The 18,527-nt window shown below is 38.9% G+C and overlaps 1 long non-coding RNA gene across 1 annotated transcript; it reads right to left on the bottom strand.

The window, feature by feature from the left end:
* Window positions 1-684: 684 nt before the first annotated feature.
* LOC135321213 (uncharacterized) lies at window positions 685-9,000 on the bottom strand. The gene is made up of 3 exons (XR_010380778.1): window positions 8,705-9,000; window positions 5,000-5,099; window positions 685-830 (listed from the first exon to the last, which is right to left on the bottom strand). It is a non-coding gene; the product is annotated as an uncharacterized LOC135321213 (long non-coding RNA).
* Window positions 9,001-18,527: the final 9,527 nt, after the last annotated feature.

The raw sequence follows: 18,527 nt of genomic DNA, 5'->3' as shown, positions 1-18,527 counted from the left end.
CTAATAATTCATTAGGGCTCAAAAATTAAATATCAAACTTAACATATTACATTTAAAAATTGTTATATTAGTAAAAGAAAGATTGTGGGTTGAAATGTGTTTTAGAAATACTTTTTTCTTTTTGAAAAAAGAGCAGGAATCAAAGTCAAATTTCATCTGCTTCTGTATTTGTCAAGCTAGCCAAGTGGTGCTGTAGCAAAATTAGGGTTTCCTCCAACCTCTAAATCCTATGATTGGTTGATTTATAATGTGCTTTAATACTGGAATTAGAAGCAAACTTTTTCTACCCAATTAAGATTGCTGACAGAGTAGTTCCTTATATACGTGAGATGTGCTTGCATTTGGAGCCTACTGCCTTTCCTTTCCAAAGAGGGAGATGTTTTCAAATCTGAAGACATGTGCAGCTGTGGACTGTTGACTAATCACTTCTAAGATTGTCTTCCCCCAAGTAAAAATCATCTGGGGACTGACTGTTACTCAGGATAATAATAGAGCTTTTGACATTTCTGAAGATCTGTTCATCACTGGATTTCACAAGTCTTCTCAGCCCATCTCTGAAACCCTGAACTTCTGTTCCAAAATCCAAGTAGACACCCTGATACCAGAGATTCTCTGTGGCAGATTTGGGGTTAGTATTGCACATTCCTCATTCATGCTTTCTACCTCACATCCTTGAGTAGTAGAACCCTGCAGTGTGGTGAGCTGCAGAGAGCACTGCATACAGAGTTCTATGAGCTGGGCTGCATCTGGGCTCCGTCTTAACACAGGCGTGGAATCAGGTGAGGAACTGCCTCGCAGACCTCATGTGGATCTGGAAAGCATCCAGGTCTCTAGGAAATAAATGCATGAACATGCCTTGTAAAGTATTAGGTGTGTTTATACAAGTATAAATTACAATTACCATCTAACTGTCATTAGCCCAACATTCTCATCAACTTCTTCAGTTACAAAAAAGGGCAAGAGGAGGATGACTCAGCATATACCATCCCACTATGAAGAACATGCTTAGAGGTTTTGCTAAATGGAATATATTTTAAATTTTTTATAATCCAGCTGTATCTACAAAAAAATCTGGGCTGCTTATTTTTCATTTCAATAATTGATTTTTCATTTATTTGACCTTAGTCAAGAAACCCTATATGTTGGCCAAGCCCTAGGGACAACTAGCAGTGGGGACTCAGGTGAGTCATCAAATTTTTCCAAGTCTTTTTTCCAACTGAAAAGTTGGAGAGTGTGAAGGAGACGAAGCAAAAGGAACAAACAAATGGGTCTGGGTTACCCAGGTCACCATCTACAGCTGTCACTTCTACCTCCAGGAGAACCCTAGCCTTAAGCAAAGGGAGCTCTGCTGGTTTAGAGTTCTATGTAGTCACAGATTTCCACATCAAAATGTATGAGAGAGAGCCAAGGCATGCTATTTGAAGACAGCATTTCTAAAACTGTGTTCCAAATACAATACCTTAATTTGGAATTCTGACTAAAATTGCCTGAGGACTTTGCAGAAGTAATAAAGGGTGGCACACAAGAAAGTGGGTTGACTGCTTGATTTGCTGACACATTAAAATTTTTTATTGAATAGAACTGAGGCTCATCCGAAGAAAACACAAATTCCAAAAGTAAATTAATTAATTAGAAGGAAAGAATCAGCAATCTAACTGACATCTTGAGTGAGGTCATGGGCGCTTTCTCCATCTTTTTTTCCAATAAGAGGAGAGGTGGGGTAGGGTGCTGAAATCTGTGTAACACCTATCACAGGGTTATTACAAGAATAAAACAGTAAACCAAATGTGGGAGTTTAGGGACACTAAAACATTAGGCCAAAATATTAAATTTAAGCTCTATTAGTATGATACCATTTTTATAATTTTAGAGTATTTTCAAACAGACTAACAATGTCTAGCTTCTCAAAAGTGTGAAGTATTCTCAAGTTCTTATGTATGGACTTAATAAAACATAGAGAACAGGCAAAGTAGAGCTGCTACTATGACCAGATTTTTCAGATTTGTTTTTTTTTAAATCAAGTCATTGCCTGCAATAGGATTTTTAAAACAGATATTATTTTAAGAAATACATTTTTTTCTGGAAAAACTGAATGTGAAGACAACTATTAAATGACACTTTCAATGAAAATCTGGTGATCTCTTACCAAGTGAAGCATCTTTTCATAGGATACACCATTATTCCTAGTATTTTCTATTTAATAAATCTGTGTATGTGTTTGGGCTTCTTAAAGTAGATGGGGCTCATCTTTATTCTTATTACTAATCACAGTATTTTATTGCAAGGAATAGTTACTAAATGTATAGTGTGTCCCACCCAGGAAGTTAAAAAATAAATAAAACCCAATATTGGTTCTTAAGCAGTTAACCAGTTAGTTGAAGGGGGTGGTATGAAAGCAAATATATCTAATAAGGTGTCATAAGCACAGTAGGGCTTCAGAGGTCACAGTAATACCCCAACAAGCAGTGATATCTCCCACTTGGGTGAGGTAGCGGGATCTGAAATGCTGTCCTTAAACCAAGTAGGTTTCACAGATGGCAGGAAAGGCAAAGCCAGGGGTGCTGGGAGTGGGGGACGGGTGACCCCCAACAGGGAGAACAGGCTGAGCAATTTGATAGTCGTGAAATAGCATAAAGATTTCTCATATCTGCAAGCCATTCAGCGAGACTGGAACATTGGCCAACATTAGTGAGCAGGAGAATAAAGTGTTCCTTTTGATCTGATCTTGAGAACTACTCATAGATCTGAAAAGAAATTCCTGAGTAAAGCTCACTATGCAGAGATTGACAAGAATTAGAACATGGGGATTCTGGAAAAGCCAAGACAGTGCAGTCATGCCAGTGCTTTAGGGCTACAGGGGAGGTGACCTGACACATTGGTGATGCACCCGGGCCTGCACGTGCTGAGGTGCCACCTGGGAAACCAACTTGGAAAGAGAAAACACCAGGAAGGACAAAAATTGAACACGTCTCTTCCTTCTTCCCAGGCACACATCCTCCCTTGCACACACTTACTCCGAACTTGATGATTCTCCTTTCTATCAACAGCTTACATATTCTGAAGGGGCTGTGTGTGTGTGTTTAATGAAGACTAGCAGCTGGGAGGGAGAAAAGAAAGTTTTTTTAAGGATGCCTTTTTCTACTCTAAGTAGAACACCTACTTTTAGTATATTCTACCAGTTTCCAAAGAGAATCCAAGACTAAAAAAAATATAGAAAGGCAAAATTAGAAATCTACAAACACCCAGGTTCTTTGCCACTGATTACAGAATCATAATAACCTATAATGAAAAAGAATATGAAAAAGTATATGTATGTGTATAACTGAATCACTATGCTGTACACCAGTAACAATTGATTGTTGCAATCAATCAGTCAATCAATTAATCAGTAAAGGCAGTCTCTGGGTTGCCTCGAGGTTCATCCTCAGGACCAAATAACATATTCATTCTCTCTCTCCCTCCCGCCCAATCTCTCTGTCTCTGTCTGGCTCCTCCCTTCTTCCCCCCTTTCCTCCTGTTCTCCTGCTAGAATTCTGATTCAGAGCATCAGATACAGTGCAGAGCAGCAGTAGCTACAAAACCCCAACAATAAGTTTAAGGAAACCTCGTTGGCACTGGCCCCCATCTGCCTTACCACAGTGGCTGGCCTGCTTGATAAAACGTCTCCTTTCATCTTTTTATTTTTTGACCACATGTTTAGATGGACAAACCGGACTTTGGGTTGTGGCATCTCTGATGCATAGTTGCTTCTCCAAGCTCCCTAAGGAAAGAGGTCACTTGAAATAGCCAGGTTCCTCGGGCCATTACCACATGGACTGAGGGAGCCTCAGCCTTGTCAGTTCCAACACAGACTAAGGGCACTAATTATAGACATACCTGCTCCAGGTATGTAATACGTTTTTCAGACCACTTCTCTGTGTTCCTATGGATATCTAACCTACTACACTATTACAGAATATCCTTCATATTTTAACTACTTCAGGTTCATCTCAGAGTTCTGTAGAATTTTCTTCTTCTTGAGCTGATTCTTAGTCTTTACCACCCCCAATTTTCTCACTGTCAAGTCACTTCCACTTAGTTCTGTGTTTCTCTATGTGTCTCTCTGTGTCCCTTTCATTCCTCTCCTCTCCTCCCCTTCTCCTTCTCTTCCCCTGGCCCCCCACCCCACACCACTGATACTAAGCACTCTGGAAAGTGTAAAACAAGTTTGAATAATTGGACTATTTATGTTGAGGCAGACATAGTTATTCTTTTTACCCTGCTTCCTTATTAAGAGAACCCAAATTTTGTTTGAAACATCTATTAATCCAACTTGAAAGTTATCTTTCCAGCTTCTTCTCTTGCTCCTATGAGCGGCCATATATCAATTCTGGCCGATGGGACACATGAAGAAGTCTGCTGAGGACTGCAGAGAAGTTTGCTTTCCTGGTTTAGGCTCTAGCCCTTCCTCCTTCAGTTTTCTTTTAATCCTGCCTGAAATAACCAAAGTGAAATCCAAGCATTAGCTGGATGCTATAATCAGAATGGGTTTAGAAACCATTCTTTCCAAATTCATATAAACAAGCCATGTATTTCATAGCATGTGAAACTGCTCCAATTGGGGGTACTTTATTTAAAATGTAAAATTATGGACCTGAATTCCAGGTACTATAATATAAACATTTGAAAATCTATACAGAGTTTCGATGATCTCTGGTAGAAGGAAAAGGATGCAATCCCATATCCAGGTACAAAATATAATCAATCATGCCACAAGTCCAAGGGGAGACTCCCTCAACCTGCCCATTAAATCCTCTCAGTTCTCTAATCTCAAAAGACAGTAAATGTCCAAAGATGATATATTTTCAAGAGATGCTTCAAATGCAAAAGTGAAAGGTAGGCAGGGAGAGCTTGGTGACTATAGTAATGTATGCTTCTTCTGAGAAGTGGCTGCCCAGCGAGGGACGACATTTCTCAGCCTTTCACTGCATCTGGGTGGAGCTGTGTGACTGTTGCTCACCATTTACATATAAGCCAGTCATGTGTGTCTCTCCTGGGCTGAAGAGGTAGGTGTAATTCTTCATGATCTCTTTTTTCATCAGCTAGCTGACTCTGGGCAGCTGGAAGGAAGAGAAGCCACAAGAAGGATCCATGAATGACCCATTAATGATCACAGGGAAGGCCACCTGCCAACCAGGAACAACCACCTAGATCTTTGTGTGAGTAAGAAATACTGTTGCATTGTGCTCAATCACCAAGACTTTTGGATGCATTTGCTGCTGAAGCTAGTGTTACTCTAATTAATAAAGGGCAAAAATTAAAATCTCACATTTTACTGAGCTAAACTTGAGATGACTGAAAAAGTATTAAAGCTATTGAGTTGACCCAGAAATAATTACATTTTCTGCCACTAGGCAAAAATGGGATATTAAAATAGAAATTAATTTATGGAAAAACGAAGAAAGTTGCAATTTAGTTCTCCCTTGAGTTTGCGACTTGCAAAACTCACACCTGCCAGGTACTAAACATATTTTAATTTTGTTGTTTCCAGTTAGGCTGGATATAGTCTTGCTGTTCTGCAAAGGATTTCCTTATCTCTTGTAAGAAAGTGAAATGAATACCGTGTTCCACGTGGCTGTATGGTAAAGTAGAAGCTACTGCAATATTCATTTTTTTCTGAATAGGTTATTTCAAGGTGATTGTGACTTGGGTTCAGAAGTCAACTATCTTCCATTGAAAGTTAAGTTAGTAGAAACTATTAAATGCTATCATTTTTCTCTTCTAAAATTAAACAGCTTCTGTTTCACTAAGCTTTGAAGCCCTCTACAAGTTTAAAGTGAAACTTTTGGTTTGAGAGGTCATCTTGTTCCAGGTCTTTCAAAAGATGTCAGTATAATTCCGAATTGCAATATGAAGACTAGCTTCCGGTTTAGAGAGGCACTCTGGTGACCTTGTTGGGATATCTGATAAAGGTGGCCCAGTGGGAGGAGCCACGTGCTTTTCAGTCTCTCTGATTCCAGCAAGACAACAGAACTGAAAAAAAAATTGAAGTAAAGCCTCTTTTCTAAATTAGTGAGGCACTATTATATGTATATATAACTATACTATGTTACTTAGTAGTTGCATAAATTTCAAGGGTTAGAGCTTTAATTCAGTGTCCATTTATGCTTCCATAGTCAGGATCTTTTCAGAAAGAAATGGCTTTAGATAACCTTATTTTGGGAGTGATTATGGGGTGAAATGGTACATGGGATTATTTTCCCTTTTCATTCTGAAAAGTTTATCTCCAGCTTTCTCTTTGCATCCATTCGACTGTGGTGTAATTATAAACCTATTTCCCAAGTAACACTGTATACAAAAGTAGGATAATTTTTTTCCATAGAAGACCGAGATATAAAATCAGAAACCGTTTCTTGGACGATAAAGCAGCTTAGATTAAATGATCACACGTTAGGATTTTATCAGAACCACCAAAACTACATGCTAAGGGAGAATGGATATTGGGGAAGCAACCCCATTGGCCTTAAAAACAGAACCTCAGCTTTGTTGGGAATGGCAATGGGTTCAGCTAAAAACACAGTTATTCCAGACTCCCCTACACCCCAGTAGGGGTGGCATTTTTCACAGTTATAACCCATAAGACGTAAGTCAAAGTCTCTAGGTGATCTTCTGGGAAAGTTCTTGGAGAAAGCTGATTCAGCTGGCACTTGCCTTTTGCTTTTTGTACTTTCTGTCCTCCTGCCTGGAATGTAGTTGGGATGCTAGAGGTAAGGCAGCCATTTTGAGACCACAAGGCAACAAATCAAAGGACAAAAGCCACATACTAAGAATGGCCAAGAGGAAGGAAAAATGAGCTTAAATCCCTGAGGACTTTCAGTCTGCTAGATTTGTGAAATCCTAACTTAATGTCACTTGACCTTAATGTCACTTGAGTAAAACAAAACCTCTGGTTAACCTAGTGAAAGTTGGATTATCTTTTCTGGGCTGCCAAACTTATACTAAGTTGATCGAATTAGATGGCAAGGAAAATACTAAAAAAAAAAATAATTATAAGAGCAGCTTCTGAACAAGTATTTCAGAAGCATTCATTTACTTTGGCAATTGTTAAGCGGATACATTCATAAATCATTTTTATACATTTATTAAAACAATTCCTCCAAGGAGCTCTACATGGCAGTAACATATGCAACTCCCATCCGTGGGTCAGTATGAATACATTTCCCCTCTCCATTTATTCATTCCGCAAACATCTGCTGAGGGCCAGGTAAGCACTATGCTGTGGACAGGGATGCAAAAATGAAAAACAAGTGCCTGACTATAAGAGGTTCCGTTTGCTTGAAAATGATAAAATAAAATCTTTTTTTAAACATTTTTTTTCCAGTTCTTTGCTTCCCATGGGTTGTTTGTTTCATGTACCTTAGCTCTCCAAGAGACAGATAAGCCTAGTACCACAATCACATTAACAAAATAAAAGGATCTGAGCCACCAACGTGGTATCCATCACTAAATGTTCAGAACACTGTTTCATAATTTGAAAATTTAATTAAATGTCACACCACTATGTTCATTAGAGTTGTGAGAAATAATTGAAGAAAGTTTCTCATTCCGTCTGCTACAAAACTTGTTTTTCCAAAATCAGAATACTGCTAAAAGCAGGTATTTAGTGCTATTGCACTTTGTTATCTGTCATTTCTATGATTAAAAAAAAAGTCATTGTACATCAGGCCTGTACCCCAGTATCAAAGGACAATTATTCACTGGGGTATGGTCAGCAAAATTCTAGTGAGTAACAGGAAGACCACTTCCCACTCACCTCTTCCTCTGTCACCTTCAGAACATCATTTAACTTCTTTCTACCTCTGTTTCCTTAGGGGTTAAATGATAGGGTGGAATTAAATTACTGTGTTGTTTCATAGACCTAAAATTCTCTTATTTCCCTGCTCTATTCTCAGTGTGATGCATTAGTAGACAAGTTTCCCAACTAAGAGCAGCACATTAAGATTATTTTAAAATGATGCATGGCTTCTGCTCTGTTTCTGTTGCCTCGGGAATTATACATCTTAGCCCATATCCCATACGAACCACAATTTTATATATAATTAAATAATATAATATATTATATTAATAAAGCCATATCACTCTACTCAGGATCAGAGTATAGGACTGGCTTTATTATTTCCAGCTTTTAAGGACCCAACTTGTATTGCACACATTTGAGATAATAGAATGAAAATTAGATGGGGAGTACATTGTTTTTAATTTGCTGTTTAAAAGTAGCCCCCAGATATCCAGGAGTGAATCTAACAAAGCTTATTTAAAAGCACAGTGATCCTCTTGCCTCATCCTGAGACATTGCTTTTAAAGTCTAAAAAGAGATTCATTATATGCAAAATCTGAGTGCTGAAATTCAGATCTTTTTAGTATAGACAATAGAAGTAATTAATTAACACATCTGACAGTTACCTGCAAACCACCACAGAGAGGTATTTGCTTCTCTCATTACTTTCACGAAAATATCTGAAACTGAAATACATTAAGCACAACCAGTTTAACCCACCACATTCTGAATTTGATACACGAGATTAAAAACGCTGTCATCTTGCTTGTAACAAGATGTTCAAGGGACATGAACACTCTTGACAAATCCTTTAGTTATCCTCCTGCAAACAAACTCACACCTGCAAGTATTCCCCTGTTACATTCACACATATCCCCCTATACTCACCACAATGAGTTAAAGGTAGACAAAAGCTCTGTGGCAGCCTTTGAGTCGTTACTTGGCTTTCCCATTCCCTTCATTTTAGGTGTTGTGGCACAGTCCTTCACAGACAGCCTTTCATTCTGTTAGGTTTACTGCACACACTGAGAGAGGTGTCTCGCACTTGCTGGAAGATTTAGCCTTTATGCGTCTGGTCATTCTTCCCACAAAAAAAGAATGAGACCAGTTTCTGAGCTGTTCTTAACTCTAATTCCCAAACATTTGAAAAAAGAAAGACAAGACTTCATGATTTCCATGCAAACTCCCAGCCCGCCCGCCCGCCTGCTGCTGCCAATGCTCCTCACTCTTGGTGATGACATTCAGCAAGCTCCCCAGCCCCGATGCTTCGTTATGTAAGGCTGTCTAGGTCAAGTGTAGGAGACACACTGCTGGCCTGTGAAAACTCATGGAGCTGCTCCTTCAGATTAACACTTCAGGGGCTATGGAAGCTGGAGGAAGCTGAGCTTTTACTACATCTTTTGGGGGTAAATATTTTTGCATGAATCAGTGGTTTATATGCTATAGTCTTGGCAGATGCCTGTCAGCCATGCTGAGAGGTGCAGAGAGAAATTACTAAGAGATTTCAGTTCTGTCAGCATGCTTGAATAAGCATAGGAAGTCTTCTAGCAATCCTAGCTTTAAGACACTTAAAGAGTAAATGAATCATAAATTAGGGTTTGCTTATCAAGCATCTTTCTAACCATCGAGGAATGCATGTTGATTTGACTGTTTAAACTGAATGCAATCCATTTGCTCAGAGGTGTTGGAGAGCATTATTAGATGGGGCTATTAGCTGAAAGAGATTTACTGCAGTTCTTGGCTGTTTCATTGCCCTTGTCTGATTGCAAATTTGCTTCGCTTGTAAATGAGCAATGTGTTTTCTTGTATTTGTCTTCTGTTGTGATTGTTTGTGATAATATGAGAACAGAGCCTGCATAACCTGGCAGTTATGTGACTTCAACAAATAATAAATCCTGCCTACTTATTCCAAGGTGAATACTGCAGTAAAAGCACCATTCGATACAAGCACTGAATGGTGTTGAGTTAACTGCATTGGTTCACACTGTGCTGTGTTTGCGGGGAACTTGGAGGCATTAGCCCAGGTTTAACAATGACAGTTACTCTACGAGCAAAAAAGTAGAAACAATATAGCGTTGATTCTGCTTTAGACTCTCACACTGTGTCCTGGTCCAGGAATTAGTTAAAATAGGAGGCTCTTTTCTCTGCTGCAGAAAAGCCTGGTAAGATTGTGGCATCAGTGTGATAATGGCAAAAAAAAATTTAATAAGATTTAGCCAGAGATGATGATACAACAGATGGCACCTAATTTAAAGGATATGTGGGTATTTAAAAAGTTGAAGATAGGTGCAGCACATTTGAGAGGGATTGGCTTCTCATGTGCCCTTGGCAAGCAAAGTTCGGTACCTTGGGCAAGATGTCGTGAGTTAGGAAAATAAGGCTGTGTAAACTGTCTTCATGATGTTAAAGAGGTAAAGAGGACGTTGACTGTTCAGTCACTGGGTGTTTCTAAGTGAGGACTGGCATGAGGCAGGTTAATTGGAGCACACTCACTAGGTGCACAGGTAGTTTTCTAGGTATCTGAAATTTGTTGCATTCTTTTTACTAAATGAATGGAATGAAAATGAGTGTTACTGAAATGAATTTCTTTGAGGGTACTTTTCCCTCTGTTAATCATGATTAACAGTAGCACATTGATTGTTTATGATGGGAATATACTGCTTATCTTCTTATGATATATTTAATTGATTAAACATGTACATGTTTTCCCAAATAATTTAAAGAGACAGTTATGGTCCCTCAGGGCCTGATTTTGTATTACTGATGTTCAGTAGGCATTTTCCCCATAGACTTAGCTTGGCATAAGAGCCCCATCAGACCAGGGTTTACTCAGTTATGCATATAGAATATTCCTCATAAACATAATGTTACAGATAATGTATACATATTTAGTTGGATTTACAATCTTTGAGTTTACATATCTTTAGGAAAAATCTGCCAGTATTGTCTATAAGTGATTTTCAGTGAATACTGTTTCTATTGGCTGTTGTTAAAAGGGATTCTTCTTGCTGGTAATGAAGCTTAAAGGCTATATTAATTTCTTCATTTCTAAAGTAAGGGGCTTGAGTTAAATGAGGTCTAAACTTAGTTTTGGTTCTACCCTCTCTAGAGCATATTCTTCTGAATGTGAATTAGCATTATTTATTAATCTATGCTAAAGTGAGTTTACATATTTTGATGAGATTGTGTTTTTTAAATACCTACAATACTAGGCCGGCATTTATTGAGTACCTACCAAATGCTAGGCTAGTGTTGTTTCAAAGTGTTATCTCCTGAGCAGAGCATCAGCTGGGAACTTGTTCAGAATGCAGGTCCTCAGGCCTCACTCCAGACTTCTGAGTCAGGACCTCAGAGGTTTGGGGCGGGGCAGCTTGTCTTTTACCAAACCCTCCAGGTGACTGTGAAGAAGGTAGTGGTTGAGAACCACTGTGCTGGGCAGAACTTTGGTTAAGTATCATAAAAATAGTTTTTACTCTAATAGATTTCAAATAGGTCCTTTTTATATTATTGAATATATTTCAAAGCTATGTTACATAATGACGTTTTGTATCTTCCTGGTGGCCCAGATTTCCCATTGTTAAGCAGTACAATGTTTTAAAGATTTATGCAGTTATTTAGTACATCTTAAGCCTAAATTTGTTCATAAGGGGCTTTATTTTCCAACAGTTCCATTTTTAGCTTTTAGAAGTTACCTAGTGTGATGGGAAAAACACTAGGATCTATCTCTTCTATTGGCTCACTGTGTGACTTGGCATGTGTCACTGACCCTCTCTGACGTTCAGTTTTTCACTTGTAAAATGATAGGTTGGCCCAAGTCAAGGCTTCTCAGCTCTGCACAACTGACGTCTTGGGTCAAATACCCTTTGTTGTGGGGTCTGTCCTGGACATCACACAATGTGAAGCAGCTTCCCTGGTCCCAACCACTAGGTGCCAGGAGCAGCCCCCAGCTCTGACAGCCAACAATATTTTTGGACATGAGCATATCTCTCCTGAGGGCAAAATTGCCCCTCCCACCTCCTCACAGCCTAGTCATCCCCTCCCCATCTTTGAGAACCACTGTTAACCCCTCCACAGAAAGTTATATGATACTACATAATACAACACATGTGTTACTTCTCCTTTGGGAAGCAGGCAGTTTGAAAATTATAAATGAATAAATATGTGTCTTACTTGGGTAAACCAGCTATAAGCCAGGGCCTCTTTGTCCTCTTGAAGATCTACACATAATTTGCACAAATACTTACCAATTTCATAGTCTGTAGAAGTCCAGAACCTTCTGCAACTCCTTAAAAACTTATATATCACCCTCTTAAGTCCTGAGTCCGGGTTCCATGTAAACTCATCACTCTGAACAAGTGACCCAGATTCCATCTGTCACTCATTTCTACCAGGGATTTATGCATACCAATCATCTTTTGGGTTTAATAAATTTCACTAAGTATTTGGGCTCTTCCCCTCATTCTCTTTCCTTTCTCTACCATCTCTGCTTCTCACTCCTCCCTGCATTATATTCTGAGAGCTCCAAATTCTTCTCTTTCTAGTAGGCATGGTAGTCTAGCTTTCTACTGCTCTTATATCCAGATATAAATGCCCAAGCTCATCAAAGAGTTTAGAAGATCAAGGGTCTTCAGTTTAGGACCATGTTGCCTTCCTGGAAGGCAGTTGAGGTCATATTCTATCATCATAAAATCATAAAGTCATGGGGCTGGAATAGGTATTGAACTTACATTCATTTAAATGTGTTTAGAAGTCATACTGAATGATAGTTCTTGGCCCACAAAATTACATATTTGCATGCTAGAGTTTCAGGATTTTATATCTGCCCGTGAATTGTTACCTCAAACAGTTAAGCAGTTTAGTCCAGCTATTTTCTGGAGCTGATATACATGATACAAATAGATAAGCCACACACACACACACACACACACACACACACACACACATTTTCCCCCAAGAGTTAGAAATTCTTTTCAGTAGAACATAATACAAATTCAAATTGTGTTATTCTAAGATACCTGTGAATTAAGGGACTTAATCTAAAATGTAGGTATAAAAAATGTAGTAGGTAGCTATATTTTGATTCATAAAAATAATAGCTTATGTTTAAATGATTATATCTGTATTTCCAAGTAATTTTGTAGACATGACCTTTTCTGAGACTCACAGCAACCCTGTAAGACAGGTCCCATTTTACACATCAGAAAATAAAAGCTCAGTATCTCCAAATGGCAAATCTATTTCTCTTTCTGTTATTTTACAAGGCAAGACTCCATAGTGCATGTAGTTTCAACATACTGGTGAGTGTAATTTCCAAGTGTATTTTGATAAAGACCTATTTCAAGAGTCTTCCTGCTCCAAAGGCATTCAGAGAATATAAGGGCTGATATGTGTTACCAATTCTTTGCTTTGGCTTCTAGGAGTAATACATTTTCCCCAACTTACCATACGTTGATTTGTATAATATGCTTAATTTATTGTTCTTCATATGTATTACTAAAGTGCTTATGGAATGATTTCAACACACCATTTATTATTCCAGTCATAGTCACATGAACTGTGTCACTTAATGCTCTCAAAATCTCCAAGAGTACCTTTAAGTGATGACATTGAATTCAGTTTAACCTAAACTTGAGTTTTAGCAGAGTTACTGCTCACACTCAGCTGTCTGCTCTGTCTTCATGGGACAAAGGGAAGCCATAGCAACAGACCATCTCTTTTCACTGCTACTTTCCAGTGCACAGCATGGCACTGAGCATATACAAAGTCTCAGGAAATGTTTGTTGAATGTATATTGAATAATTAGTATTACTATCTAGTCCCTTTGTATTTTAGACTTTACGTCACACTATTCACTCAAGTCAATTAAATAACAACTTCCAAATAAGATCTAGAAGGAAAAATCAAATTCCAAAAAAGGAAGTGGTGAATTCATTTATGACTGCAATACATTTGCAACTCTTTGCAACTCTCAATTATTCATGCTACGTTCTATATTTACCTTGAGTTTGATATACAGAGTTTCTCAGACTTACAACATGAAAAATTACTCCCACTATCAAATAGAAATTCTTCCTTTAAATTACCAGTTTTCCAACACCAGGATCACAGTCACTTCCAATTTTATTTGATCTTAAATACTCGAGAAGAACTTAAAAGATCTTTTTAGACTATTAATTCAGGAAAAATATTATTCAAGAATGGAAGATAATTTAAACACATATTAAATACAGTGAACTTCAAATGAGCTGGTATTATATGTGGATTCATTTTTCAGAAGCTGTGACTCCAGTTCAATATTAGAGTTTTCTTTTGAGAGTGGAACTTCTCAATCTACATCCTACCGTAGCAGAGTTAGGGGTGCAAGTTTATTGTCAGCCCTTTTCCTTACCACTGGTAAGCTCTGTGACCACAGGCAATTTATTTAATCTCTCTGAAAAATCTCAGTTTCTTCAGCTGCCAAGTGAGAATGATACCATCCCCTTGTTAGAATGTAAAGGTGATAAAGTATGTCAAGTGGTTGATTACAGTGTCTTCTACATATTAAACATGTTCAAAAAATAATAGTTTGTAATAATATACTCCTAAATATATCAGGCTGTCTCAGGGAATCCTCCTAGTATCTTCTGGGCAATTAGGACACATATGTCAATATCAGGGTCTGGGACTCAAAAGATGCTGAATTCAAGGACCAGTGTTCAAAGAACTGAAGAGTCAGAAACTGAAGATTAGGTGGGACAAGGCTAATCGAGGACGGACAATCACCTGACTCTCACCCTTCCTTAGAAATAGATTTTAAAATGCAGTATCCCGAGATACCTAGCCAACCATATGTCTAGTATTTTTACTTGTTTTTCCTAAAATGTTACCTCCTATTCTTTACAAATTATATTATCAGGGTTATGATCATTATTTACATATAATATAATCTTATATTATCATAATATAATCATTATATATAATTACATATAATTTAATTATATAATAATTATATAATTATACTATCAGGATTATAATCCTTTGAGAGATTTGAAAAACCTAGGAAATGTAGAAATTTTTCTTCAGAGTAGAAGAAACATCTATTGGGGGAGAAAGTACCTATTACTCAAAAATAAATTTAAAATTATACTGATTAATTTAATTTATTTTGAGAAACAATTTGGACCTAAAGATAAAGCCAAATAAATTTCTACCAAGCTAGATTAAATTCTCTGACAACTGAAAGCCTAAATTAAATCATTCCTTGAATTTTTTTTCTTAATTCTAACATTCTGTGCTAATGAGTTTGACTCTGGAATCTGATCATCCAAACAGCAACCAAACCAAGATGATTAGATTTAATAGACCCATTTCATGTATCCATTGGTAATTAAAGAAACATAAGTGACTTGATTTTGCCATTTTAGTCACTTATCCTACAGTGCATGGTTAGTCACATAGGTCTCATGATCTGGAATTTGCTTGATAAATATGCTGATTCATGAAAAATTAATCCTTCTTGGGTTTTTTAAAATGAAATTATAGTTCTCTGATAATTATACTTACTTTTTATGTCCAACAACTGCAGCGGTGAAACAGTCTTATCTAAAAGAGTTGTTAAATGTTTCTCTGGGATTGTCTCACTTGGGGATGGAAGGAAAATAGAACAGGTGTTAATCGTCTGTACGAAATTTTCTAAAGAATATTATTGTGATTATATAACACTGGGAGAAGGGAAAGTGGCAATAATAGTAAGAGTGTTTTGGTTTCAAATGTGCAGTTCCTAGGAAAAGCACTAAAGAAAACTTTATATTAGTCAGCACGATCAAGACATCAGAAGGAAAAGAAATGTTTTAGTCTCCAGATTTACTAAACATTGTCCTCCCGACAATTAGCCAGCCCTCTCATACCCACACCCACCTTGACTTGAGTAGTTTTAGGGGCAAATAAGCCCATTATAAGGACACTACTGGTGCTGTCAGTGCCCTGACAGGAAGTAGGTGGCTCCCTCAAACTGGTGGGAAGGAAAAACAAAATACTTGGTTTTAGCTTCTCAGTATCATATTCTCCTGGTTTCCTTGTGAACAAGGGCTCCGTCTTTCCTTATGTAGCAGGTATGCTTGACCCTGTGTGACCAGGCATCTGCCCACCTGTCCAAACACTAACCATTCCCACAGACCCAACCTAACATCTCTGCATACACAGTATCTCTTCTTCTTAGAACACAGCTTCTCTTCCTCCTCCACATGTCTTTGTATTTCTCCTAGTAAAGTCCCATAGGAAACTCCCAGGTAAAGTCAAGATGTGGCCTAGATTTCACTTCCTGGTCAACAAAGAAGTTTGAGAATTCCTAGTGCTGGCAAAGGTGTGGGTCTCTCTTCTCCTGTGGCTGGAGTATGAAATGGTGCCACACCCTTGGATAGAAGTCTCGTGATATCTACCAAAGTTAAGAGGCACGTGCCCTTCCACGTCATGGCCCTCCATTTTTTGGGAACGTACGCTACAGGAAAACATGTACGAGTAGTGAAAGTGTTTGTAAAGTGATGTTTATGCCAGCACTGTTTGAAGTAGCAACAAAACAAAACTGGAAATAAATGTATTTATCATTTGAGGGCTGATTAAATAAATTTTGGTATATCCATCTACATGCATACCAAAATAGTCCTCTTTACATAATCTCAGGGGAAAAGATGTGAGATTAATTACATACATTGAGCAAGGTGTATATTTACCTATTCTGGCTGCAGAGAGAAGTGCGGAGGCTTAAGGCACTAAGGTGCCTGTGGACATGATCACCAACAGTAATTTTCTACAGCGCTGCTTCTCCAACTTGAATGTGCCCAGGAATCACCTGGGGACCTTGTTAAAACACAAATTTGTCTTTAGCAGGGGGCTGGGGAGCCTGGAATTCTGCGTTTCCACAAGCTCCCAAGGGTTACCTAGGCAGCCGGTTCACCGCCCCACTTTGAGAAGCAAGATCCTAAAACTTAGAGACTGTTGTGTATGTGTGTAGCTTACGCCTTCACAAATATCAAGCAGAGCCAGAAAACACTTTTAGAAAACGAGCTGAGACAAAACAGCTCGTTGACACGACGTTTGGCACACAGAGCTTTTGCCAAAGCGATCTAACTGGCAAAGGTTCACAGTCCGCTCATCTGCTTTTTTCGCCCCTCCGTGTTTGACAAATGTAGACTCCTGGAAACTAGAGCATTGCCAGGTGGAGGCAAGCTTCTGCCCTCCACTCCTTATGGGTTTGGTTTATTTGTTGACTTGGGGAGAGGATTTCCAAACGTAGAGACATTCTTTCCCCTTCTGTGGAAGACTAAAGACTCTAAAACAAGAAAGAAGGGAGAACTGCCATCTGCCATAAGCTGCCCCACCCCAAGATGTCTGGCAGGAGTCTAGGCTGTAGATCTACCATAAACCTGCAAGCTGGCCTGGGCTGACCACATGTACAGCTGCCTTTCCTCCATTGTGTCCTCTGTGAGCCTAATGTGACGTAATCCAGCCCCCTGAGGAGCAGCTGTGTCATCGCCCACTTGTTTGCCCCAGAGACTCACCCCCAGGATTCTGAGTGTGATATTCTCTGTAATATCACATTCTTTGTACTCCCTTTTCTGGACCTTGCATTCTGTCCAGAGGAGGAAGTGGGAGAGTGGTGAAACATATGGTAGCTGTGGAACAAGGGGCAATTCCCAGGAAAGACTCAGTCCCCAAAGGCCACTTTCTATGTTTTGACATAATCTGGGAGCCCTTGTCTTCTGGGGTTTTTTGAGTTTAGCCCAAGGGAGGCAGTTGGAGGATCTCCATCACCACGTTGTACTTTCTGGTCTAGGTGGCTGCATTCTCCTCTAGTAAACCTCCAGCTGAGTTTTCAGTGGGAACTGGGACTTCTGTTCCTTCCTTACCTTTTAAGACCCAGGGGTGGCCCTGGCTCTCTCCATTGCTAGTACCTGCGTGCTTCATCCACCATCTGAAACTACTTAGCAAATAGTTTCTCCACTAAACTGTTTTCATTCAACCCATCTTATATGTAGCTTCTATTTTCTGCCAGGATCCTGACAAAATCAGGTGAAATTTTTAAGCAATAGATGTTTCATGGAAGGGTGGCTCTGTTGTGAAGCCTAAGAGAGGAGGCTCTGGGCAGATGAAGATGTGGATAAAGTTACCGCTGCCTTGTGGGGCAGCAACTCCTGTGTGAAGTAGGGCCGATGATTTCTGAGTCTCATCATTGCTGAAATCATGGAAAGATCCACTATTTGCTTAGTTGCACAAAGAGTAAGAGAGCAGAAATATAAATGGTCACATCCCATAGATATCCTTACAGAGGTGCTGACACAGAAGGAGCCCTTTCCTGTTTATTCAGCCTGGTCTTCACCACAGAGAGGAGGAATACAGGTTACTCTGATGTCATAATAACAACCAGAATGTAAAAGACTTTGAAGGAGACTGAGTGTAACATGGAAATGAGTGTATCGGTCTTTGAGCTTCCTGATGTACCAAGTGCCATGAAAAACATTGAGACCAAGTGGTTCCATCACAAATGTGCTTGTCTTTCATCGGTCTGTGGACAACCAGGTATAGGAGACTGCACGTAGCCACGGGCACGCAGTTGTCTAGCACCTCTCTCCCACACCCAGACCACAGGATCCCCGGGTGGTATTATATCCTCGCACTCTGTTATCCAAAATGAATAAGAGCCATCCCAGAAGTAGTAACTCAGTTTACAAGCCAC

The sequence above is a fragment of the Camelus dromedarius genome, chromosome 4 (genome assembly GCF_036321535.1).
Source record: "Camelus dromedarius isolate mCamDro1 chromosome 4, mCamDro1.pat, whole genome shotgun sequence".
Lineage (NCBI taxonomy): Eukaryota > Metazoa > Chordata > Mammalia > Artiodactyla > Camelidae > Camelus > Camelus dromedarius.
The sequence above is the reverse complement of the archived record's forward strand: the minus strand, read 5'-3'. Positions and strand labels throughout refer to the sequence as shown.